This window comes from Peromyscus leucopus, chromosome 2, assembly GCF_004664715.2.
Source record: "Peromyscus leucopus breed LL Stock chromosome 2, UCI_PerLeu_2.1, whole genome shotgun sequence".
Taxonomy (NCBI): domain Eukaryota; kingdom Metazoa; phylum Chordata; class Mammalia; order Rodentia; family Cricetidae; genus Peromyscus; species Peromyscus leucopus.
In genome coordinates this window covers 111537598-111563405 of record NC_051064.1, presented here as the reverse complement: position 1 = coordinate 111563405, position 25808 = coordinate 111537598, and the positions used below count along the sequence as shown (strand labels likewise).

Sequence of the window (25808 nt, the reverse complement as noted above, 5' to 3'; positions counted from 1 at the left end):
TAATGGTTGATGGTGGTGGAAACAGTCTTTTTCTTTAGTAGCATAGCCACTAATAAGCTGCCCAAGCCCATATGAATAACCCATGCTCATATAAGCAACTCTAATTAAACTCAGTGGGTGTTGGGGAATATTATTTTAAAGTGTGCTGTTTTTGTTTATGTTGCATTTGTTTAACTCTGTGAAGCTGTGTTACTTTGCCTGTCTAAAACACCTAATGGTCTAATCAAGAGCTGAACGGACAATAGCAAGGCAGGAGAAAGGACAGACGGGGCTGGCAGCAGAGAGAATATATAGGAGAAATCTGGGAAAGGAAAAAGATCAGGGAGTGAGAGAAGCAGGAAATCAGGGGCCAGCCACCCAGCTACACAGCAAGCCATGGAGTAAGAAACAAAGAAAGGTATATGGAAATAGCAAAAGATAAAAGCCCAGAGACAAGATAGATGGGATAATTTAAAGTTCAGAAAAGCTGGCTAGAAACAAGCCAAACTAAGGCCAATCATTTATAACTAAAAATAAGCCTCCATGTGTGATTTATTTAGGAGCTGGGTGGCAGGCCTCCAAACGAGCAGAAACAAACAAATACAAGTGGGTTACTCACGAAAGTCATGAAAGTGGGACTGGCACTTGTTGAGGAGAGTTTCAGCAAAAGTATGGGAAGTCAAAGGGTATGGAGGGGTGAAAACAACTAAGCGTCATTATAAACATATGAAACCAACCAACCTTCATAAATAATCAACTAAAACTGGGGATATAACTCAACAGTAAAAAATTGTGCATAGTATGCACAAGACATACAGAAAAGAAACAGCTAAATGTCATACATTAATCCTCCCTGACTACTAGTTACTCAAAATGTAAATAAACTTTCTAGTTAAACGGAGAGATTGATAAATCAACTAAAAGACTATATGACCCATCAGCCCCTAAGCTTCACTTTGGATATAAAAAAGTAAAACAGGCTGGGCGGTGGTGGCTCACACCTTTAATCCCAGCACTCCGGAGGCAGAGGCAGGTGGATTGCCGTGAGTTTGAGGCTAACCTGGGCTACAGAGTGAGTTCCAAGGAAGGCTCCAAAGCTACACAGAGAAACCCTGTCTCAAAAAACAAAAAAGTAAAACAGAGAAATGGAAATAGGTGCCAACAGTAACCAAGAGAAAATTGGAGTGGTTATAGTATCAAATAAAATACACCAAATCAAAAAGGTTACTAACAGGACATAATATACTGATCTAAGGTAAGACGTGCAACAATTAAAACACACACATCTAATAAATGAGCCTCTAATAAAGCAAAAGTAAGCAGAACAGAAAATAGAAAAGACAGTTCTATAGTGATATTTGGAAACCTCGATATGCCACTTGTTAATAGTGGATAGGCTGATCAAGAGAATAAGGAAACAGAGGACTTGAACAACACTAAATATCAATTAGACCTAACAGATGTTTCCAGAAAATATTACCCAACAGCAGAATATAGACATTCCATCCACAATGGATAGATTGAAAAAAATAAGTACTCCTGTTTCGGTGAGTGGGGGAGAGAAGGAACAAGAATGACCAAGGAATGCTACTATTTTTTCTTAGTCATATTGAGTTAAACTGATGACATATGGCTCTGTCAATAATCAGCCACAGAAGGGTAAGAAGCCTACTGGGGCTGATCCTCTACTACTGAACTACAGGCTACTGAGACAATTCTGGGAGGAGGAATAATCCTCTCCAGTTGTGTGCCCACTGCTGAGCTCCAATGGATAGCTACAAATCCATGCTCACACAAAGTGGTTAAACTCAGTGGGTCCCAAAACAAACTATCCAAAAGAAAGGATAAGGTTTATATTCTAGCAGCTTCAAAGGTATTTATTCCTACTTTTTAAACAAGAGGCTCTGTCTTTTCATTTTGATTTAGGCCCTTTCACAAAAAATTACATAGCATTCATTTTCAGGCAACAGATATAAATATGACTAAAATGTAAGATACTATTTGTGGACATTCATAAAAGACAAGAGCTGAAGAGATGGCTCAGAAGTTAAGAACACTGGCTGTTCTTCTAGAAGACCTTAGTTCAATTCCCAGCAACCACATGGTGGCTCACAACCATCTGTAATGAGATCTGGTGCCCTTCTTCTGGTCTGCAGGGATACATGCAGGCAGAACACTGTATTCATAATAAGTGAGGTTAAGAGATATAAAGTGGCCTGAGGAGACGAGGCCATGGTGGCGCATACCCTTAATCCGAACACTCGGGAGGTAGAGGCAGGTGGATCTCTGTGCATTCGAAGCCAGCCTGGTCTACAGAATGAGTTCCAGGATAACCAGGGCTACACCGAGAAATCCTGCCTCCAAAACAAACAAAAAAGTGGCCCAAAGAGATAGCTAAATGAATAAATATGCTGCAAAAGCATGAAAACCTGACTTCAGGTCCCAACCACCTTTACATAAAGCCCAGCCCAGTGTGCACATTTGTAACCCTAGCAGTGGCAAATGGAGAGGAAAAGGCAGATCCCAGGGGCTTATGGCCAGTCAAGCCTGCCTTCGGGAAAGAGTTTTGAACTAGGAACTGTGGTCAAAAAAACAAAATTTGCCGGGAGGTGGTGGCGCACGCCTTTAATCCCAGCACTCAGGAGGCAGAGCCAGGCAGATATCTGTGAGACTACCAAGTGAGTTCCAGGAGAGGCGCAAAACTACACAGAGAAACCCTGTCTTGAAAAACAAACAAACAAACAAACAAAAAACAAAATTTAATATAGTATAACATTTGTGGACTGTTGGTGGGAATGCACAAATCATAAAGTCATTGTGGTTTTATAAAGGCTCCTCAATATTTTAAAACCAGAATAACCTATGCTACATAATTTGGATCTTATTTTTCACAAAAGGCCTCTGCTTAGTCCTCAATAACAGAAGTGGTAGCAACTTATAAACATAGGGCCGAGTAGAAAGTCAAGTCATGGACTAGGGTTAGTGGGATGGCTCAGTGGTTAAAGACACTAGCCACCAAGCCTAAAGACCTAAGTTTGACCACCAGATCCCACATGGTAGAACAAGAAAAGAACTCCTGAAGGCTGTCTGTCCTGAGACACACACAGACAGACACACAGAGTAAATAAACACAATTTTACAGTTTACAAATACAAACTTACAATTCTAAAATTAAATTTAAAATATTAATCTTTAGAAGCATGTCCTTACTAAAGGGGAAACAATGAGACAATTTCTTGGCTATAAGATGGATGGCACATGTCTTTAAAGCCAGCACTCAGGAGGCAGAGGTAAGTGGATCTCTGTGAATTCTAGGCCAGTCTGGTCTACAGAGTGAGTTTCAAGACAGCCAGGGTTGTTTCAGAGAGAAACCCTGTCCATAATATGATAACCTCACTAGATACCCAAAAGCAACAAGGTCAGTCAGTAAGAATGAAACCTCCAAAACTGTGCACCAAAATAAACTTTTTCACTTTGTAAGTTGATTTTCTTGGGTTTTGGTTTGGTTATTTGGTTTTTTTGTTCATTTGTTTTTGTTTTAGTTTGTTTTTGTTTTGTTTTAGCTTGGGAGGTGGAGGCAGGAGGATGAGACATTTAAGGCCAGTCTCAACAACAGTGCAAATCTGAGGACAGCCTATGTTACCTGAGACCCTGATTTGCTGCTCTACTTGAAATAATGTCAGTCTTTGGAACTGGTTTGCAGGAGGAGTTTGGGGAAGTTTAAAGGAATGCTAGACAAACCAGGAATGTTGAAAGGAGCCAATAATTCACAGGCCATTTTAATGGGGGTTCAAGACTAGAATGCTGACAGGAATATGGGCCAGTAAAAGCTATGCTGACGAGGTTTCAAATGGAAGGTACTATGCTGACAATTGAATTACAGGCTACCCTTGTTAAACAGTGGCAAAGAAGATGGCTGGCTTTTATTCAAGTTCTCTTAAAGATGACAGATTAAGTTTACCTAGACAGAAATTTTTAGGTAGCAAAGCACTCAAAGACAGTGGCCCATGCTTTTAGCTGAAATTTACAGTGAGAATTGAGAACAAAGAGAAACAGAGCAGAATGATTTGGGGAACGTGAGTTTGGGGGGGGGAGAGGAGGGGGTTAAAGGTGAAGCCATGAAAGGTACAATTGCTAAATAGATTAGAATCTGTCAAACTTCCATAGGAAATGGTTTAAAGGGAATTGATTTATTTTGACAGTTTCAGAAATTTCGTTCTATAGTCATTTTGATTCTATTACTGTAGGCTGAGATAAAGCATAGTATCACACAGAAAAGGATGTTGTAGAACTGAGGTGCCAAGCAGAAAAGGGCAGAAGGAAACTAAGGCAAGACACCCCTTTAAAAGACGTGTTCCAAATGACATACTTCCTAATCATGCCCCATCTCCCAACTACCCATTTAGTATTCACTCAACAATGAATTAACCCAATGATGAAACTAGGTCCCTCATGATCCAACCACCTCTCACCACCAGCTAGGAAACAGGCCTTCAATAACAGAGTCTTTTGTAAGTTTTTGGGATTACGGAGGCTGCCACTGCGATTTCAAAGCAAAGTGTAAAAGCCCAGGCAATGTACGGCAGGCTCAGAGTCACTGTAAGCAGCACCTGACAGGACAACCATGGAGCTGTTTGTGAAAACTAAAGCTGCAATGGAAACCCAAAAAAGTTAAGAGATGCCAAGACACAAACTGCCTGCCAAGGGAAGCTACAGACAGTACTGAGAGCCAACCCAAGAAAGCTGCCATGTGGACTACAAGGCTGTAGGCAGGAATGGATGGCCCAATCCTTGAAACCCTGACCTTCACAATGCCTAGGGTGCCACACATCAGGATTTGTTGTTTACCCTACAAGTTTTAGTCTTGCTTTGGTCCTCAACCCTCCTTGCTATTTTCCTTCTCTACCCTTTTGGAATGGGGATATTTAACCTGTGCCACTGTATCTAGGAAGTTTGTAACTTATTTTGCCTTGAATCTCAAAGATTTTGGACTTTTTCTTTTCTGTAATGCTGGGGGGCGGGTGGGGGGGTGGCAAATCCTGCACCTTGAACAAGTTAAGCAAGTGTCCTACCACTGAGTTACATCATCAGACCTGAAATTGGATGTTTTCTAAAATAGTTTTTCTTGCCGAGCAGTGGTGGCACATGCTTTTATTTCTAGCACTTGTAACCGGGCACGTGGATCACTGAGTTCGAGGCCAGCCTGGTCTACAGAGACTTTCAAGACAGCCAGGGCCACACAGAGAAACCCTGTATTGGAAAACAACAAAAATTCTTAGATTTATTTCTTATTTTTATATCTATGAGTGTTTGCCTATATATATGTATGTGTACCACATGCATGCCTGGTACCACAAGAAGACAGAAGAAGACATCAGGTGCTCTGGAACTGAAGTTACAGACCACACTGAGTCACCATGTTGGTGCTGGCAATTGAACCCAGGTCCTCTGCAAGAAAAGCAAATGCTTTTAACTGCTGAGCCATCTCTCCAGTTCCTCAGACTTGGATTTTTAATGATGGGATATTTAGGACTGGGGATTTGGGAAAAAAAGATATTTTGCATTTTGAGATGGATATAAGCCTTTCTTGTTTGTTTTATTTTTCAAGACAAGGTTTCTCTCTGTAGCCCTGGCTGTCCTGGAACTTGCACTGTACACCAGGCTAGCCTCAAATTCAGAGATCCACCTGCCTCTGCCTCCCAAATGCTAGTATTAAAGGCGTGTGCCACCATGCCTGGAGGATATAAATCTTTCTAACCCTGGAACACAATGCAACAGTTGAAACTTCCTCTAAAGGCCTGTATGTTAAAGTAGTGTTACTTCCTACCTAAATATTATTGAGAGTAGTAGAAACAATTTTAACAGGCAGAACCTAATGAGAAGTCTTCTATCAGTGACGACATGCTTGTTTTTTGGTTTTTGGTGGGGTTTTTTTCTTTTTTTTTTCTTTTTTTTCTTTTTTTGGTTGTTCGAGACAAGGTTTCTCTGTGTGGTTTTACTGCCTGTCCTGAATCTCGCTCTGTAGACCAGGCTGGCCTCAGACTCAGAGATCTGCCTGGCTCTGCCTCCTGAGTGCTGGGATTAATGGCGTGCGCCACCAACGCCTGGTCAGTTTCTCATTTTTATAGGTAGAGAAGGGAAGCCTGCCCACCATCAGGAGTGAAAGAGTGGCAAAGCCACAACCAGACCTTGAGGTTTTGAAAGATTGACCGAGGTTATTTTCACCTCACGTGGCTGATTGAGCATTGCTGGGATTAAAGGCGTGCGCCACCACGGCCCGGCTGATGATATGGTTCTTAAAGAAAAGGTAAGATACCAGCACCTTCCTTCTCTTACTATGAAGTTTTACAGCATATTGTTGATACAGTATGCTGTCTCCCCATAGGCTCAGAAGCAACAGATCAAGAACTGAAACTCTAAAACTGTAAACTAAAATATTTCTTCTTCTAAATTAATTATCTCATGTATTTGTTCCAATACAGAGAAATGACTAACACTATACAAATCTAGCAATTTCACTTTCGGGTATATACTCAAAAGAACGAGCAAAGAAAGGTCTCTAGAAGATACATCTGTACTCCCATGTTGCATTATTCATAAAAGCTAAAACATGAAAGCAACACAAGTGAATTGAAAGGAAAAAAACATGAGAGGTGGTGGCGCACACACCTTTAATCACAGCACTGAGGAGGCAGAGGCAACAGGGTATCTGAGATCAAGCCCAGCTTAGTCTTCAGAGCAAGTTCCAGGGCAGCCAGGACTACACAGAGAAACTCTGTCTTGAAAAATAAAAGGAAAGGAAGGGAGGGAGGGAGGGAGGGAGACAGGGAGGGAGGGAAACAAGGAGGGAGGGAAACAGGGAAAGGAAAATGTGTGATGCCTGTGTAATGGTATGTAATTCAGTCTGAAAAACAAAGGCTGAGGCAAGTGAGACAGTGCAGCAGGTAAAGGTCCTTGCTCCAAGCTGATGATCTTGAGTTCAATCCTTAGGACCCACATGGTAGGAGGAGAGAAGAGACTCCTGCAAGGCATCCTCTGACCTCTACATACCAGGCATGCACAGGACCCATACACATATACAACACTAAACCAATGTAAAAACAAGGAAATTCTGTAATATCCTATAATGTGGATTAACTTTAACCACTTTGTGCTAAGTAAAATAAGCCAATCACAAACACACATATACTTTATGATTCCACTCCTATGAAGTAGTTTAAAAAAAAAGAACATAAAATGGTGCTTATCAGGGGTAAAAGGAGAAAAAATGAAGTAATTTTCTTGTTTTGGGGGGTGGGTTTTTTCAAGACAGGGTTTCTCTGAGTAGCCTTGGCTGTCCTGGAACTAAATCTGTAGAGGAGGCTGGCCTCAAACTCAGAGATCCACCTGCCTCTGCCTCCTGAGTGCTGGGATTAAAGTTGTAGGCCACCACCACCCAGCTGAAGTAATTTTCTAATGAGCATAGAACTTCCCATTTTATAGAATGAAAAATATTCTAAAGATAGACATGGTAATGATGGTACCATACTATTGATGACTAAATACAGAATTTATCCCTGTCAGAATTAACTTCACTAACAGAATACCATAAACTATTAACTTAAACTCAGGTCATCCTCAACTATACAGTATGTCTGAGCCAGCCAGGGCTACATGAGATCCCGTATTTTTTTAAAAAAGTAATTTTACAAAGAACTCAAATTTTATGACTGTTTTATTACCATCTCAAAATTTTTTAAGCTGTACAGTTGGTTTACCCCAATTTAAAAAAAAAAAAAAAGGCTGAAAAATCACATATCTTTAAAAAAAAAAAAAAAAGTTTACCATACAGATTATAGAAAGAACTCTTGAGGCTGGATTTAATGAGACCCTTGCTGTTCTTACAAAGGACCCAGGTCAAGCTCCCAGAACCCACATAGTAGCTCTAGCTTCAGGGAATCCAATGTGTCCTTCTGGCCTCCACAGGCTCCTACATGCCACTATAAAGTCTATAACTGGGGCTGCAGAGAGATACGGCTTAGCTGCTAAGAGCACTTAACATTTCTTTCAGAGGATCTAAATTCAGTTCCCATCACCCATGTATGGAAATGCCAATTCCAACTACAGGGGATCCAACGCCCTTTTCTGGATAGACAGGCACACAAAAACACACACATACATATACAAATAATAAAATATATCTTTTAAAAAGTAAGTCTATAGCTGGGTGTGACCACACTCACCTTTAATCCCAGCACTGGAGGGAGAGGCAAGCAGATCTCTATGAGTTAGTGGCCAGCCTGGTCTACAAAGCAAGTTCTAGGACAGCTAGGTCTACAAGACAAACTCTTACTCCAAAAGCCAAGGAAGGAAGGAAGGAAGGAGGGAGGGAGGGAGGGAGGAAGGGAGGCAGGTGTGAGCAAGCACAATATCAAGTAACAGTAAGCATGTGGAGAATCTAAAACTCCACAGACATTGCTCCACTCAACTTAATGTAAGTCTAACCAATTTGGAAAACCAGCAGTTCTATAAATATATCAAAATTTAAATATATCAAAATAAATATATCAAAACTTTCAGAAACTTCACTCTTAAACATACAGGCAAGAGAAACCAAGCCTACATTGATTTAAAAACAACAATAACAACAACCAAAAAAAAAAACCCTGGAAACCACGCAAAGGTCCATCAAATGATGAATAGATAAAATACAATTTGAAGCCGGGCGGTGGTGGCGCACGCCTTTAATCCCAGCACTCGGGAGGCAGAGGCAGGCGGATCTCTGTGAGTTCGAGGCCAGCCTGGGCTACCAAGTGAGTTCCAGGAAAGGCGCAAAGCTACGCAGAGAAACCCTGTCTCGAAAAACCAAAAAAAAAAAAAAAAAATACAATTTGATGCCTTCATAGACTGAAATACTATCCCTGCATAAAGAGGGATGAAGGAGCCGCCTACATAATACTGTATGGGCAAACCTTAAAAACATTAAGCTTTGTGGAAGAGAACAGACATATACTATGTGACTGTAGTTATATAAAATGTCCAAAACAGGCAAATCTCCAGAGAAAGTTTAGTGGTCGACAAAGGAGTAAGAGGCAGAAATGAGAACTGTTAATGAGTAGAGTTTCTTTCTGGGATAATGAAAATATTAGGGAATAAAATGCTTGCAATGGTTATACAACCTTATGACTATACTAAATTGTGTATACCATTAACCTGTAGTTTTTTGGGGTTTGCTTTGTTTTGTGTGTGTGTGTGTATACACATGACAGGAGTGCAGTACTAGAGGAGTGTGTGTGAGTGTGTGTGTGTATGTGTGTGTGTGTGTGTGTATACAACTGACACATGAGTGCAGTACTAGAGGGGGCCAGAAGAGGGCACTGATCCCACGGACCTGGAATTACAGGTGGTTGTGAGCCCACTGATATGGGTGATTGGAACTGAACTTGAGTCCCCCAGAACAGCAAACTCTCTTATTCACTGAGCCATCTCTTCAATCCCACGAATTGGATATTTACTCATTTATTTATGTTTTTTTTCTCAAGACAGGATTTCTCTGTGTAGCCCTGGCTGTCGTGGAACACCCTCTGGTGATCAGGTTGGCCTCGAACTCAGAGATCCACCTGCCTTTGCCTCCCAAGAGCTGGGATTAAAGATTTGCACCCCCATCACCCGGTTGAATTGGGTTTTATAAGGTAAATGTTATGGTACTATAAATATATCAAGAAGGCGGGGGGCACATTCTGTTAGCCATCAGAGCATAGAATTTCACATATCATGTAGATACTGCAGTATGGTACAGTAGAAAAAGGGAGGAAAAGATACTGTATCAATATTATTACAAAATCAGTTTTGAGGGTAGGCAAGATGACTTAAATGGTAAAGGTGTTTGCTGTCCAGCCAAAGGCCTCAGTTCAGTCCCTTGACCCCACACAATGGAAGGAGACCACCAACTCCCACAAGTTGTCCTCTGACCTCCACATATGCATTATAGCAGATAGACACAATAAATACATAAATTACTTTTTAGAACAGTTTGACTCTAAGACTCTTCACAAGATGTGTCCATAGGAACAGGATGATGGCTCAGCAGGTAAAGGTGCTTGCCACCAAGCCTGACAACCTGACTTCAATCCCTAGAACCCACATAGTGGAAGGCAAGAACTGATTTCCACAAATTGTCCTCTAACCTATACGACATACATATACATACACACACATACACATACACACACACACACACACACACACACACACACACACACACAAAGAGAAATTCTTTAAAAAACTGAAAGCTAGCCAGGCATGGAGGCTATATAAATTTTAAAAATGCAAGCTACTGAAAAAAAAAAAATTGTGGGCTGAAGTGATAGCTCAGTTCCCAGCGTCTATGCCAAGTAGCTTTAACTTGAGGTCCAGGGAATCTGAAGCCCTCTTGTCGCATCCTCAGGTACCCACATTTCTGTGCACATACCTACGCAGATGCATGTAAGTTAAAAATAAAATAAACCAGCTGAGTATGATAGTACACGCCTTTAATTCCAGCACTCTGGAGGCAGAGACAGGTGGATCTGAGTCTGAGGCTGGGCTACACAGTGAGATCCCATCTTTAAAAAAGAAAGAAAGAAAGAAATCAATCCTTTGTGTGTGTGTGTGTGTGTGTGTGTGTGTGTGTGTGTCCATAGATTGATTACCATTGAGTACTCTAAAAATCTACACATGACTTGCACTTAATAGTTAATGAGCAGCTGATTTGAATAATCAAAATCATTTAAATTACAGTGACTAACAAAATTCAATTAGGTTTATTTATTCTGTATAATTCATACTTTCTGTACTTACAAAATATTTTTGACACCTTGTAACTATACAAAATACACTTTACACACTACATGTGACATTCATAACATGGCATACTGGTGAGGCACTCTGGCTCTAGGACAGTCTCAAATCAAATCCCAACTCTGCTGCAAACTAGATGTGAGATTTTGAACTTAACTCTTCTATATCTCCTTTCCTCACCTGTAAATGAGAGTAATATAAAAGATGGGTTGTGAGGACTGAGTTAATTTTCTAAGATACTGAAATAGTAACATGTACAAAGTACTATGAACTCTCTTTCTCTATATATCAAGTATCAATTTAAAATTATGAGACTTGTATAATTAATAGAAAATATCATTTGCTTTTTCCTTTAATGAAGGGACTAAACCCAGAGTCTTACCTATGTTTTACACTAACTTCTCCCTGGTTTCTTAAAATTACGTGTGTGTGTGTGTGTGTGTGTGTGTGTGTGTGTGTGTGTGTGTGTATACATGCATGTGCCACAGCACAAGAATGAAGCTCAGAGGACAACTTTCAGGACTTGATTCTCTCCTGTATCACATGTATCCCAGGGATCATACTCAGGTTGTCAGAATTGGCAGTCAACACCTTTACCCACTGAGCCATCCCACCAGCCTTCCCTAAACGTTTTTAAGTACAAGATGCTTTGTACAGAGTTAGTCTCTACTCATATTTACAGGTGAACACTAAGCTTGCATAGTTTTCCTCTTGCAACTAACTCACAGTTCCCAACGTCCTAACCTACTGCTTTCTAGTGCTAAACTAGAAAATTGTAAGTTATTCCAAGTCAAAAGAATGAAAAATTTCCTTACAGGTCATAGACTGACTCTATTAGTAAGGAAGCCAAGTGGAAAAAAAAAACACTGGAGTAGAAGTCACAAAACATTTCTAATCACAGCTCAAAACATTGCCTCACATGGTGATCTCAATTAAAGATATAAAGTTTTTTTCAAAACTTGTCTTAGTATAGAGCACAAATAGAAATGTTAAAGTAAATGACTGAACGAATAAATACCAACCTTACGCGGTTTTCTCTTTTATAAAACTGAGAAAATATTCACTAGATCTGATAAGCAAATGACATATCACATATATATGACATATATGGAATAGAGATCTGCTTTGAAATTTGTTACTCCATGTTCTTCAGTAAATAACTTCTGTGAGTCAGGTTCCTCATTATAAACAGTTTTCATAGGTTTTAGGTAATCAAGTAAAAAAAAAATACATAAAGCCTTAGTACAGTGCCTAGAAAGAGAATAAGTAGTCTGATAAATGTTTTCCTCTCCTTCAATACACAGATTGACATACAATAAGAAATTTTTATATGAATATAATGTTGAAACTATTAATTCAATGAAAAAGTTTAAATTGTTAATATTTGCATTTAGGTATCTTTTCTTTCCTTTTTTTTTTTTTTTTTTTTTTTTAGGATTGAAGAAGCACTTGGGACATGCTGGTTTTTAAACTTCCCTAGGATTCTAGACCTAAAAACAATTAATTTAGAAGTATGTAAGCTTTCCTAAGTCCTCTACATTACTGTTTTGTCTTTCTTTAATCCACATATCCTACTGGGAACTACAAACTACAGTACCCCTTGCAGTTACGTGCTTTAGGTCTTCACAGAACTGTTTGGTCTTTCTGTGTAGTTTGGGTGTTATGCTGGAGATTAACATAGGACTTCATACATACTCGACAAGTGCTCTACCACTAAGCTAGATCCTGAATTCTAGTTTTTGTTTTTAAAAAACATACTTCTACCTACAGATGACACCAATTTTCTTAACATTTTATTAATCCAACATTTGCAATTTTATCTGGAAAAGAACACATCTAACATAATTCTGTTACATCCAAATATTCATTTGTTTGTTTGTGGGTTTCTGTGACTTGGAATTTTTGTTTGTTTGTTTGTCTTTTAAATTGAATCTCACTATGCCTCCCTGGCTAGCCTGGAACTCACTATATAAACCAGGCTGCTCTCAAACCCAGAGATCCACCTGCCTCTGCCTCCAAGCACTGGAATTAAGTCAGGTAACACCACACACAGCTAAAAATGGTGATAACAAAATTTATTAGCATCAATGTTTACAGATTAAGTCTTGAATGTTTTGTTTCCCTGAAACCAAATCTTTTCCTAGTCAATAAAATCACTTTTTTTCTATCCACAGATCCTTACTTGACTCTATAAAGAACACAATATAACCAACACTTATGTATGTCAAGGTTAATTTTGAGGCTAAAAAAAACAAAGTTCTCTAGTTACCTTTACTAAAATGAACATGCTATCAGAGTAAATAAAAATCATCTTTAAATGGCCGGGCAGTGGTGGTACACGCCTTTAATCCCAGCACTCGGGAGGCAGAGACAGGCGGATCTTTGTGAGTTCAAAGTCAGCCCGGTCTACAGAGTGAGATCCAGGAAAGGCACAAAGCTACACAGAGAAACCCTGTCTTGAAAAACCAAAAAAAAAAAAAATCATTAAGCACTGTCTTATAAAATAGGAATATTTATAATTGCAGTCATAAAATTTCATTTTAAAGCCTAAATTTAAAAGGCAAAGTACTATTCTAACTAAATTAACAAAATCAGATGTAATTCTAGGGATTCGAGTTTACAATCTGAAGCATGTTTATGTTTCTGATAATACCTGTTGACTTTCTTTGTGGTTACATGTTCACAATACTTAAAACATGAAATGTCGTTCACTTTCACTTCCACTTTTAGATTCTTTTAAGGAAGCCTTACTTTTTTTTTTTCATTTTCTACACTAGCCAAATGAAACTATGCAAAAAGAACCTTTTATCTAAGAGTTTGGGGTAACTTTCTTTTGTTTATAATAATTTTTTAAAACAAGAAACACTTAAACTTATCTTCCCCAATATATATGGTTTTAAAATCCTCTGTATAATGCTTATAAAGGCATCACAGGGCACACTGTACTCTAGTGAGTTGTCTTAAGTAAAGCTATATAAAACAATATTTGATATTGTTTTACAAGTTGTGACTAAGTAGTAGGATGCAGTGTGCACTATATTTCTAAGGGGATACACATGGGCTCTGAGTAAAGGAAATGTTAATGCATACAGACAACACATTTATTTAAACCTTCCCACAATTCAACAATTGGGAATGGCATTTTCTCTAAATTATCAGATCCACTTGGGATTATCCAATTTTATTAGCTAGTAGTTATTCCTTTTAAAAACGAACAAAGTATGCTGTTTCACCAAGTGTTTTAAACATGTTCCTGCTACAAGGACGCGGAGGGAGGAGGTAAGTCTACAGATATGAAAGGTTATATGACCTAAGCGAGCTAATTACTAAATGCATGCCAACAATACACAATTCAAATTGCATTTCTAGACACTAAGATTACAAAAGATCGCAGAATGCCAAATGTTTTAAGGAATTATTTTTGTATCAAAATGAAGAAACATGTTATACTGAAATTAAGATCTCCCACAAAGTACAAGAATCGTCTGATTTAAAGTTTGATATTCTTCTAAAAAAAAAATGTTTAACCAACGTTAAAATAACAGTAATTAATCCCATTCAGGTACTGACTAGAAATCCCGCTGCTTCTTTGAGGTCTAACCACCTCATTCTTTTGTAATCCTGATATCAAAAGGATCAGAAACCACTTGCGGAGGCGTGCGACACACTGGGGAAGTGCAGTCTGTTTACAAATACGAATCTCACAGTTACCCACGTCAAAAGCGCGCATTACCACCATTCGACTGGGGGGCGGGGGGCGGCGGCGGGGGGGGCGGGACGACCGAGACGGCGGGCGAGCAGGAAACGAAATCCACACCAACCTACCTCTGCCTTCTCCCTACAAGGACGAGCCCAGAAAGAAAAAAAGGGAAAAAAAAAAAAAACCCAACTGGGGTGTGTGTGTGTGTGTGTGTGTGTGTGTGTGTGTGTGTGTGTGTAGTTGGTGTGTGTGTGTGTGTGTGTGTGTGTGTGTGTTTACATGTGCGGACAGACATCTATCTATACAGGGTGAAAGAAAAGGCGCACATTACAGAGACCCACACCGGATCGAAGAGAAGGCTAGACCGATCCCGTTAACTCAGAGCCTCCTAGCCCGCCCGTCTACAACAGGTTTCGGTGGCCCGGGCGGGCCCCCCCGAACCCTCCTCGGGCTGCCCAGGCCGCCGCCTCCCCTTCCCTCCTTGCCTCGGCTTTCCCCCTGGGACACTCGAAGCCCGTTCCAGCCCGAGAAGGCAGAGCCAGGCAGGCCCCAAGGGGGCGGCGGAGACGCGCTCCCGCGGCCCCGACACCTGCGGGAGGCGCCGCACCTGAAGCGGGGGGAGGTGGGGTGGGAGGGAGGAGGGGGGACCAGCGGGGAGCCCCCCCCCCCGGCTCGGCCGAGCACACCCCCTCGGCAGCCCGCGCAGCGCGGCGGCGGCCCGAAGCTCCGTACCTGCGAGGCCCGCGAGCTACAGGCGCGCGCGACGCCTCCTCATCTCAGAGGCTCCGGCTTCCCCCCACCGCCTCCCGCCGCCGCCGCCGCCGCTGCTGCCGCCCCCGCCGCCGCCGCCGCCGCCGCCGCCGCCGATGGAGGCCAGGACACGACGAGCTCAGGACTCCACCGCCATGTCCGCCGCGCCGCGAACTGCATTGTGGGGGGAAGGGACGGGGAGGGGGGAGGAGGAGGAGGAGGGAGCGAGAGAGAAAGAGGAGGACCCGCTGAGGGAGGGGGCTGAGGGAGAGTGGCGGCGGCGGCGCCGGGAGGAGGGGGAGGGGAGCCAGAGACGCGCCCCGGCCTGGGGTCCCCGCAGGGGTGGAGGAAGGAGGCGGGCTGGCAGGGCCCGGGTTCAGGGGGGGGCGCCCTCCCCTTCAGTCGTGGGGATCATCGCGTCCCCGTCGTCCCCCCCCACCGCCTCACCAGGCACCCGTCAAACCTGGGCGGGGGGGAGGGGTGGGCGGAGTGGGGGCCCGGGGAGGGGAGCGGGGAGGGGCTACGCTCCGGGGCTCGTGGCGGTCGCCCGGAAACAATGGGGAGGGGGATCGCGGTGGGAGGACGGCGCACACACACCCGCGCTGAGGAGAGGGGCGGGCGGGCCAGCGGGCGAGACGGGCGAGCGGGCGCCCGGAGCTGGGGGGCGGGCCGGGCACCCCACCCCCCACCCCCCGAGGAGGGAAGGGGTCGCCGCGGGCCGGAGCTGGCCTGCAGGGAGAGGGTCCTGCGGGCCGGCACGCCGACGCCAGGGAGCGGCGCGAGGACGCCAGCGAGCTCAGGGTCGCGTGCGCCGCCGTCGCGCCGCTCACGTCAGGCTCCCGGGCTGCGGGCGGCTGGGCTGAGGCCCCCGGGCGGGCGGGAAAAGGGGGCCGGCCGGTCTCCTAGCTGTTCCCGAGGCGGGGAGGCGGGAGATGAGCAGGCTCGGGCTTGTCACCGCCCGACGGCCCGTGCCTTTCTTTTTTTTTTGAACCCTTCGCAATCCTCCCCGGCCTCTGAGCACCGTCAGGGAGCTATGAGAGAAAGCCCCCCACCCCTTCACCCTTGCCTCCGGTCCTGCTTTGCGTCACCTCAGGAATAACAAAGCACGGAGATCTTGAGAAACATTTCGAAAACCGTTCCTTTAGTTTCAGGGTGGGCATAGAAAACAACTACCAAGAACGGCTTCCCTCTTCCTTTTTAAAAAAAAAAAAAATGTGTTAGGTCCCTCTCATCTAAATGTACACTTATGGAAGACTTGAAGGCTTTGTTAGTTTATTTTAATGACCCCCAAGCCTCGAGATTATTTGACCAAGCTCCTACTTCACTCAGAGCTGGACAAATCACAAAACTGCAATCCTTGAGTCGGATATTTACTAGGCAGAAAAAGTGTACGACACCCTAAATGTAGGGATTTATAAAGGGAAGCAGCTAAATCTTAAATATTTACAAGGCAATGACAAATTTTCTAATGACTCAGAGTCCAGAACAGCTAAAAGGCTACAGAGAGGAAATTGTCTCTGCCTAGTTCATCGACTTCCCACTACATCTCAGAACTGAATGCCTCTTACTTGATTTGTCCATCTGAATCCCAAAAGCTAATGAGCTTAGTGAGAAGGGACCAGGCATTGCCAACTTAGTACTAGGCACTGAGCTAGGGGCTTCATACACTTACCTTCATAATGATCTTGGGACAATAGATATCATTGCTTCCATTTGCAGATGAGAAAAATATGCTCTGAAAGTGCATCTCCCGGTCTGTGACTCTTCCCAGACCTGCAAGCGTTGGGTAGAGTCCTGGATTTCAAGTCAGCCCTTCGAGGTTTGGGCAGTTATCAACTAAATGACTTCAAACTAATACGAATCCAGACTTTTCTCATCTGAAACCTTTTAAGTGTGTCCATACTTCAGAGAGATAAGGTAAGGAACAGGCAGGAGAGGAAATAAAAGTGAAACCCTAGTGTTAGGTGTGGTGGCTTATATCTGTAATCTGAGCACTCTGGAAGCTGAGGCAGGAGGATCACCAGTTCAAAGCCAACATAGCAAGAGCTCTTTAAAAATAAAAATGCCCTGTGTGGTGGAGAGCACACTTTTAATCTCAGGAGGGTTAGAAAAGCAGGGTAGGTGGATCTTTGAGGCCAATCTGGGAGGGAATTCCAGGATAGCCTGGTACTTGAGACCTTGTCTCAAAAAGGTGGAGGAGGTGGGGAGCAGGAACATAGCAGTTCATTGTAAGAGTACTTGCCTAAAGCCAGGCAGCGGTGGTGCACACCTTTAATCCCAGCACTTGGGAGGCAGAGCTAGGCAAATCTCTGTGAGTTCGAGGCCAGCCTGGGCTACAGATCGAGATCCAGGACAGGTACCAAAACTACAAAGAGAAACCTTGTCTCAAAAAACAAAACAACAACAAAAAAAAAAAAAAAAAAAAAAAAAAAAAAAAAAAAGAGTGCTTGCCTAGTGTGCAAAGGGCTCTGAGTTTCGTCCTCAGTGCTGAAAAAAAGAAATAATGAAAACTTAAAGCTGATAGACACATTTAAAATGATTACCAACATGCTTCTCACTAATATTAATGTCCTTGGACCAAATTCAATTGAAAAAAACATTTCCTGATTACTTAGTATAAGCAAAACATAGTTCAGTGCCTAGACACACCACACAGACTGCTGCTCAGAAAGCTCACTGTAGAGCAAGGAAGGTAGTTTTATTAACCTATAGTCAACAGATCATATGGACAAAGGGTTGGGCAAATACAGAGGGGAATGTGATAAATTCCAGATGAGTGAGGCTTCAGTGGCAGAGGTAGACCTTCAGGGATTACCTGTTTTGTGCCAAATACATGTTTATGATTCAGAAGACAGCATTTAGTCTAGAGTGTGAAGATATTGAGTCTAAACCAAAGCTGCAGCCAGATGGGAGAGTCCTGTGCCTCCAGATAACACCCTTCCCTATTTCTCAAGACCCAACCCAACTCTTCGTTGTTGTTTGAGACAGGATCTCAAACATGTAGATGAAGATAGCTTGAACTCCTGCACCTCCTCCCAAATCTTAGGATTCCAGGCATGCACTACTATAACCCTTTACCCTTGTAACTTTACTTGCTGAATCTGAACACATAAGCATTCCACTGGATGCTCTCTCTCCAATCTCTGAATCCTAATTATATATTTAAGATTATAATCTTAAAAACACCTACTTGTATTTGTATTGCAGTACCTACATACTTATTGAGTTGAACATTTTGGCATTCATACTCCTGTTTATCATTACAAAACAATAATTCTGGTATTCTGACAAGATGAATGAGCAAATATAGGACTTAATTAATGCCAAAGTTCATAAGTAAATTACAGACACAACTAGAATGCCAGTTTTGTGTTCTTTGCTTTGAACTATAGATTACTGAAAAAATTACAAATCTCTAGCTGCTCTGTGAAAATACTCAAGTGACCTTCTCTGTAATACTTTCAAGAACAGTCCCATGGATGTAGGTAAGGTTTTAAATTTAGACTTCCAATTTAGATGGTCCAGGAACTCCATCCACTTCATCCTACCAGATAACAATTACTTGCAGCAGAAGTCTTATTCTGTCCTACCAAATGAGAAATACAATTGCCTAATGGATCAACACTTATATTTGTTCTCTTCTTGGATAACAGAACTATATTATTCAGCTTTTGTTACTAAAATGACACACCAGGAGTAGGTTAGTTATGAAGAAAAGTTTAGGGCTTGAAGTGTAGCTCAGTATCAGACTGCTTGCCTAGTTTGCTCCCTATATATGATTGTGAGAGACAACTCAGCAGTCAAGAGTACATATTGTTCTTCCAGATGACCTGAGTTTGATTCCCAGCATTCCCATGGTGGCTCACAATCATCCATAACTCCAGTTCCAAGAGATCCAATGCCTTCTCCTGATCTCTGAGGGCAGAAAACACTCATCTGCTACACATAAATAGATGCAGGCAAAACACTCTCATATAAAATAAGATGAATAAATATTTTAAAAATATATTTTGTCTTTGATATTTGGCTTTTTGAATCAGTATGTAGACTAGGCTGGCCTCAAACTCAAACAAAACAGCTTTATCTTTCAGGCTTACAGATTTTCCAAAACTGTCCTATAAATTTAGGATAAAGAAACTTTTTATTTTTGAGAAAGGATTTCTCTGTGTAGCCCTAGCTGTCCTGTAGATCAGGCTGGCCTCAAACTCAAAGATCCACCTGCCTCTGCCTCCCAAGTGCTGGGATTAAAGGCATATACAACCATGGCCTGGCAAGAAAGGCTCTTTAACACCCCCACCCCCTCCACCCCCCCCACCCCCGCTTTTGCCTCCCAAGTGAAGGGATTAAAGGTGTATACCACCATACACAGCCCATAAAATACACATTTCTTTTAAAAAAGATCCTTTAGGGACTGAGGAGATGGCTCAGTAGTTAAGAGTGCATGCATAAAACAAAAACAAACAAACAAACAAACAAAAAACATTAAGGCCGGGTGATGGTGGCGAACACCTTTAATCCAACACTGTGAGTTCAAGGCCAGCCTAGTCTACAGAGCAAGCTCCAGGACAGGCACCAAAACTATACAGAGAAACCCTGTCTCAAGGAAAAAAACAGAGTGCATGCATACTGCTCTTCTGAAATACCTGCGATCACTTCCCAACACCCATATCTGGTGGCTGATGATGGTCTATATATAACTGCAGCTCCAAGGGAATCTGACTCCACAGGCACTTACATTCCTGTGCACATACCCATACCCTTACATACAACTATATACATAACTAAAAATAAGTTTTTAAAAACTTTTGCTGGGCAGTAGTAGCACATGCCTTTTATCCCAGCACTCAGGAGGCAGGGGCAGGTGAATCTTTGAGCTGGAGGCCAGCCTGGTTTACAGACCAAGTTCCAGGGTGGCCAGTGCTACACAGAGAAACCCTATCTGGGGGCGGGGCGGTTAAAGAGCCTTTCTTGCCAGGCCATGGTTGTACACGCCTTTAATTCCAGCACTTGGGAGGCAGAGGCAGGTGGATCTCTGAGTTTGAGGCCAGCCTGGTCTACAGGACAGCTAGGGCTACACAGAGAAATCCTGTCTCAAAAAAAAAAAAAAAAAAGTTTCTTTATCCTAAATTTATAGGACAGTTTTGGAACATCTGTAAGCCTGAAAGATAAAGCTGTTTTGTTCAGCAAAACTTGCAGGTGCCTGGGAGTCATAGTACAGGTCTTTAATCCCAGCACTCAGATGGGTCTCTGTGAGTTTGAAACCAACCAGATCTACATAGAGTCCAGGCCAGCCAAGGATACATAGTAACACCCTGTCTCAAAAACAAAACAATAACAACATACAGGTAGTCATTAAACTTCAACTTGAATGTTTGTATATTTAACAGAGATCTCATTCCTTCCTAAATCTACCTGTTCTAGATGACACAAATTCTTCCTTAACTCTGTTGAAGTCTTTCCTTCCTTCCTTCCTTCCTTCCTTCCTTCCTTCCTTCCTTCCTTCCTTCCTTCCTTCCTTCCTTCCTTCCTTCCTTCCTTCCTTCCTTCCTTCCTTGCTCCCTCCCTCCCTCCTTTCCTTTCTTCCTTCCTTCCTTCCTTCCAATGAGACAAGAATATTGTGTAGCCCAAGCTGGTCTTCAACTTACCAGGTGAGGAAGACCTTGAACTTCTAATTTTCCTGCCTTAACCTCCAGAATGTTGAAATTACCCCAGTTTCATTCAGTACTAAGAAATCAAACTCTGAGCCACTTCTCCAACCCAGAAATCTTCCTTTTAGTTTATTTGCTAGTAATTCTGGCTTCAAGAATAACACCACTCTTCTTTTTCTCATATGTAAAAATGAGGGTGGACTAGATAGACTAAGGTGTGAAGAGGCTCCAAAATCCTACAGTTGTCATATGAACTCTTAAGTCAGCTGTTCTACCTCCCTCTAAATCAAATTGTTTTCTCCTTTGCCCTTTAAAACAAAATGAGATCCAATTTCATTCAACGGTCTCCCTGCAACCAATTCTAATGTGTTAGGACAATCTGTACTCTGATTCATCTTTGTGTCCTATAAAATGCCATGCCCTCTATCCAGAAATAAATCCTTGCATATATGGTCAAGTGATTTCAACAAGGATGCTGAGGTATGCAACAGAAGAGTCAGGTTTTTTAGTAAATAATGCTAGAGAAACTGGATCCCCCAAATGCCAAGAGTGAAGTTAGACCTTGACCTTAAACCATAGACAAAAGCCACTCAAAATGGATCCATGAACTAGATGTAGGATCTAAAACTGTAAAACTCTTAGACGACAACGTAGAGGAGGAGCTTTATGGCATTAGTTTGGACAAGGATTTCTTGAATATGACACCAAAGGGATAAGCAATGACTAAGAGAAATTAAACTACAAGAAAACTGTAAATGTTTATTCCTTTTTTTGTTTTGTTTTGTTTTGAGACAGGGTTTCTCTGTGTAGCCTTGGCTGTCCTGGAACTAGCTCTGTAGACCAGGCTGGCCTCAAACTCACAGAGATCCACCTGCCTCTGCCTGTTGGGATTAAAGGTGTGGGCCACCACCTACCGACTCCTGTTTTTCTTGATCACAGTCAATTTATTTATTTTTCTTTCTTTTTAAGCTCTGTGTGTGTGGCATGCATAGGCTACAGCATACAAGTGAAGGTCAAAGGACAACTTTTGGGAGTCAGTTCTTCCCTTCTACCGTGTGGATTGTGGATTCTGGGGATGAAACTTGGGTTGTCAGGCTTAGCAGTAATCGCTTTTACCTGCTGAGCCACCTCCCTGACCTATAAACCTTACTTTTGCAAAGACACTATCAACAGAGTACAAAGGTAACACAGAGAAAGAAAGAAAATATTTACAAATTACTTATCTGGCGAGGGACAAATAACTGCAACATGCAGAAGACTCTTCTAACTCCAGAACAGGGGAATAGTATCATTCAAAGCACACATAGGATTTGAACAGTTTTTCCAAAGAAAATATTCAAATGGCCAGTAAGCAAAGGAAAAGACACTGAAAAGCAAATCATTAGGGAAATGCAAGTCAAAACTTTGGTGAGATACTATTTCATTATTTAGGCTAGTATTAAAGAAAAAACAAAAATAAGATCAGTAGTCATGGTCCCACAGTTGTACACAAATGTAAACACTCAGTGAGTGATAAACTTAAATCTTGTGCTCTTATTCTGTAATTTAAAAATGGCAAGTGATCTGATTTAACATAGGGTAAAGAAAAAAGAATCTTAGCAGATGTGATGATTAAATCTCAATCATCAACTTAATGGGATTTAGAATCTCCTAGAAACAAACCTCTATGTCACTTTGGGGTTTCCAAAGAGGTGTAATGGCAGTGAAAAGAGCCACTTGGTTGTGGGCAGCACTACTTCACCGTCTAGGGTCCAGACTGAATGCAAAGGAGAAAACATGAGTACCAGCATTGACGTGTCTCTGCTTCCTGACCAAGAACACCATGTGACTAACCACCTCACCCTCCTGCCAGCATGCCTCCCTGCTATAATATATAATACTGTGAGCTAAAGTAAATGGGAGCTAAAATAAGCCCTTCCACTCTTTTTTTAAAGATCCATTTATTTTTATTTTATGTACATTGGTGTTCTGCCTGCATGTGTGTCTGTGAAGGTGCCAGATCCCCTGGAACTGGAGTTACAAGACAGTTGTGAGCTGCCATGTGGGTGCTGGGAATTGAACCCACGTCCTCTGGAAGAGCAGTCAGTTCTCTTACCCTCTGAGCCATCTCTCCAGCCCCCAAACCCTTCCTCTCTTAAGTCACTTTGGTCAGTCATTGGGTCACCGCAGAGAAAAGGCAGCTAACATGGTAACTTGCTAAATGAAGCTAGAAAGGTAGAGTGGCAATAGGTTGTGAAAAGCCATATTAAAAAGACTAGACTAGATCCTGCGGGTACTGTTGAGAAACATTCAAAGTTTAAGTAGGAAATGCTTGTGCTCACATTTCTGCTTTGGAAAGTAAATTCTAGAGGACAGTGCAAAGTCAGTTGGAGGGAGAAGATAGAAAATAGGTTTCTCTGATCCAGATAGGATCTCAGGTGCTACAGCTGCTTGGCCAAAGAGATACTAATTTTATTATTCTTTCAAAATCATGAAGGGGAGGGGAATTCAGTAGTTCACTTGGTGAGCAATTTTGATTCAAACTTACTTCACAAATGAGTCTGTCAGATACGCTAAACCTATTGGCTGAAGATGATGCCCCAACACTGTGGAGAAACCTCAGGTGACTGTCCAGGCACCTGTTTCTGTCAACTCACAATTTTTTGGAAGTTGCTTGCATGTACTTCTTGTTTTTATTTATTTTTTTTAAAAAATGTATTTATTTATTATGTATACAGCATATGTGACTGCAGGCCAGAAGAGGGCTACAGATCTCATTACAATGGTTGTGAGCCACCATGTGGTTGCTGGGAATTGAACTCAGAACCTCTGGAAGAGCAGTCACTGCTCTTAACCTCTGAGCCATCTCTCCAGCCTCTATTTTTATTAGGTAATATTATTTCCTTCTTGGGTCTCTAAGATTAGTTAGTTATAGTTGAAGATTAGTTAGTTATAGTTGAAGACTAATTAGGATAGAAAGTGAATTAGGTACATTTTGGACTTACCAAAATAGGATAGATAATGGAATTATTTTCTCTGAATTTGTCAAATACAAATGGACTAGACATTGTTTAGGTATTTATTATTTGTATATATTGTATATAGTTATTGTACTTCTGCATATAGTTTTTCTTATGTTAGTTATAAGCTTTTTCCTTTTTTCTTTTTATTAAAATAGAAAAGGGGAAATATGGTGATATTTTATTTGTACTGAAATGTGATTTTATTTGTATGTTAATAAATAAAGTTGCCTGGGGAGTCAGAGCTAATAGCAAGCCATAGCAGAGCTGAGCGTTCTTCGTGGCACACGCCTTTAATCCCAGCACTTGGTAGGCAGAGCTAGGTAGATCTCTGTGTGTTCAAGGATACAGCCAGCATTGGAGACACACGCCTTTAATAGAAGACGTGGAAGTCTCTACAGACAGGCAGTGACGAGGCAGTCATGTGTTTGGGTTTACAACCAATGAGAAGGCAGAACAGAAAGACTATAGAAAGACAAACACACAGGAAGTAGGTCTCTTTCAGAGAGGTCTCTTGGCTGAAGAGGCTAGCTGCAGCAGGCGGTAAGGCTCTTAGCTCTGATCTCTTGGCTTTCTTCTTTCCATTGGTTCTGTTTCTTATTTAATAAGATGGTTGGTTACATCTACACTTCTCCCAAAGCAGGAAACGACACTGGCCCAAACTTAAATATTTTTTATTTATATACCTAATATAACCATATCATAATTTTGGTTTGGTTTGGGTTTTTTTTTGTTTGTTTGATTTTTTGTTTTTTGTTTGTTTGTTTGTTTTTGGGTTTTTTTTTTTTTTTTTTTTTTTTTTTTTTTTTTGGTTTTTTAGACAGGATTTCTCTGTGTAACAGCCCTGGCTGTCCTGGAAGTCACTCTATAGACCAGGCTGGCCTCGAACTCGGAGATCCACCTGAGATCTGGGTTAAAGGCATGAGCCATCACTGTGTGGCTTATAAAATTTTCTAAAACTTTTGGAAAGCCGGGCACTGGTGGTGCACACCTTTAATCCTGGCAATCGGGAGGCAGAGCCAGGCAGATCTCTGTGAGTTAGAGGCCAGCCTGAGCTACAGAGTAAGTTCCAGTAAAGGTTCCAAAGCAACAGAGAGAAACCCTGTCTCGAAAAACCAAAAAAAAAAAAACTTTTGGGAAAAAAAAAAGGCATTAAACTAACCACGATCCAGCCACAGTCCTATTCATATTTTAGTATGTTTTATTTTTTTTTTTTAAATCTTACTTTAGTCTTGCTTCATCTTCCAGATGAGGCAAAGAAGCCAGCCTGTGATGTTAGGAGAGTAACATGAGCTAAATCCGCTCTGGAAAGTCATAGCCAAAGGTAGTCACTAAGTGTGTTTTGGCAAGCAAGGAAGAATTTAAGTAAAAGCCAAGTCAGAAACCTGTCAGAAACAAGGAAGCCAGTGGAAGGTGCAGGCGAGACGATGCCAAGGGCTAGGCGAGTCTGGGGTAAATAGTGACTTCCAGACTCTGTGGGCTATACAGCAAGACCTCATCTCAGTAAAACCAAACTATGCATCAAAGCGCAAGAGAATAAAGGATGGTTGTATTAAAATGTGCTACAGTCTGAATATTTGTGTCCCTGCAAAATCCCTATGTTGGAACTTAATACCCAATGAGATGTTTATTAAGAGCTGAGGCCTTTTGATAAGTGATTAAATCATGAATTATAAATGGAATTATGTCTTTATAGAAAGAAATTAAATGACACTATCCTGGCCTTCTTTCATATGAAGATTCAGCAAGCCAGGTGGTGGTGGCATACCCTTTTAATCCAAGCACTTGGGAGGCAGAGGCAGGTGGATCTCCCAGTTTGAGTTCAGCCTGGTCTACAGAGTTAGTTCCAGGACAGCCAGGACTGTTACACAAAGAAACCCTGTCTCAAAAAGACAAAACATGCCAGGCGGTGGT

General features: G+C 41.8%; 1 protein-coding gene across 7 annotated transcripts in view; it reads right to left on the bottom strand.

Annotated features, from left to right (window-relative positions):
* Positions 1-15425, bottom strand: part of Tut4 (terminal uridylyl transferase 4) — a 113976-nt gene extending 98551 nt beyond the window's left edge. For 3 of the 7 annotated variants that reach the window (XM_028888620.2, XM_028888627.2, XM_037202790.1), the window contains exon 1: positions 15230-15425. The gene's annotated coding sequence lies outside the window, so the exon portion shown is untranslated. The remainder of the gene's footprint in view (positions 1-15229) is intronic. The other 4 variants (XM_028888635.2, XM_028888641.2, XM_028888655.2 and 1 more) reach the window with 2 other exon arrangements.
* Between the last annotated feature and the right edge of the window lie 10383 nt (positions 15426-25808).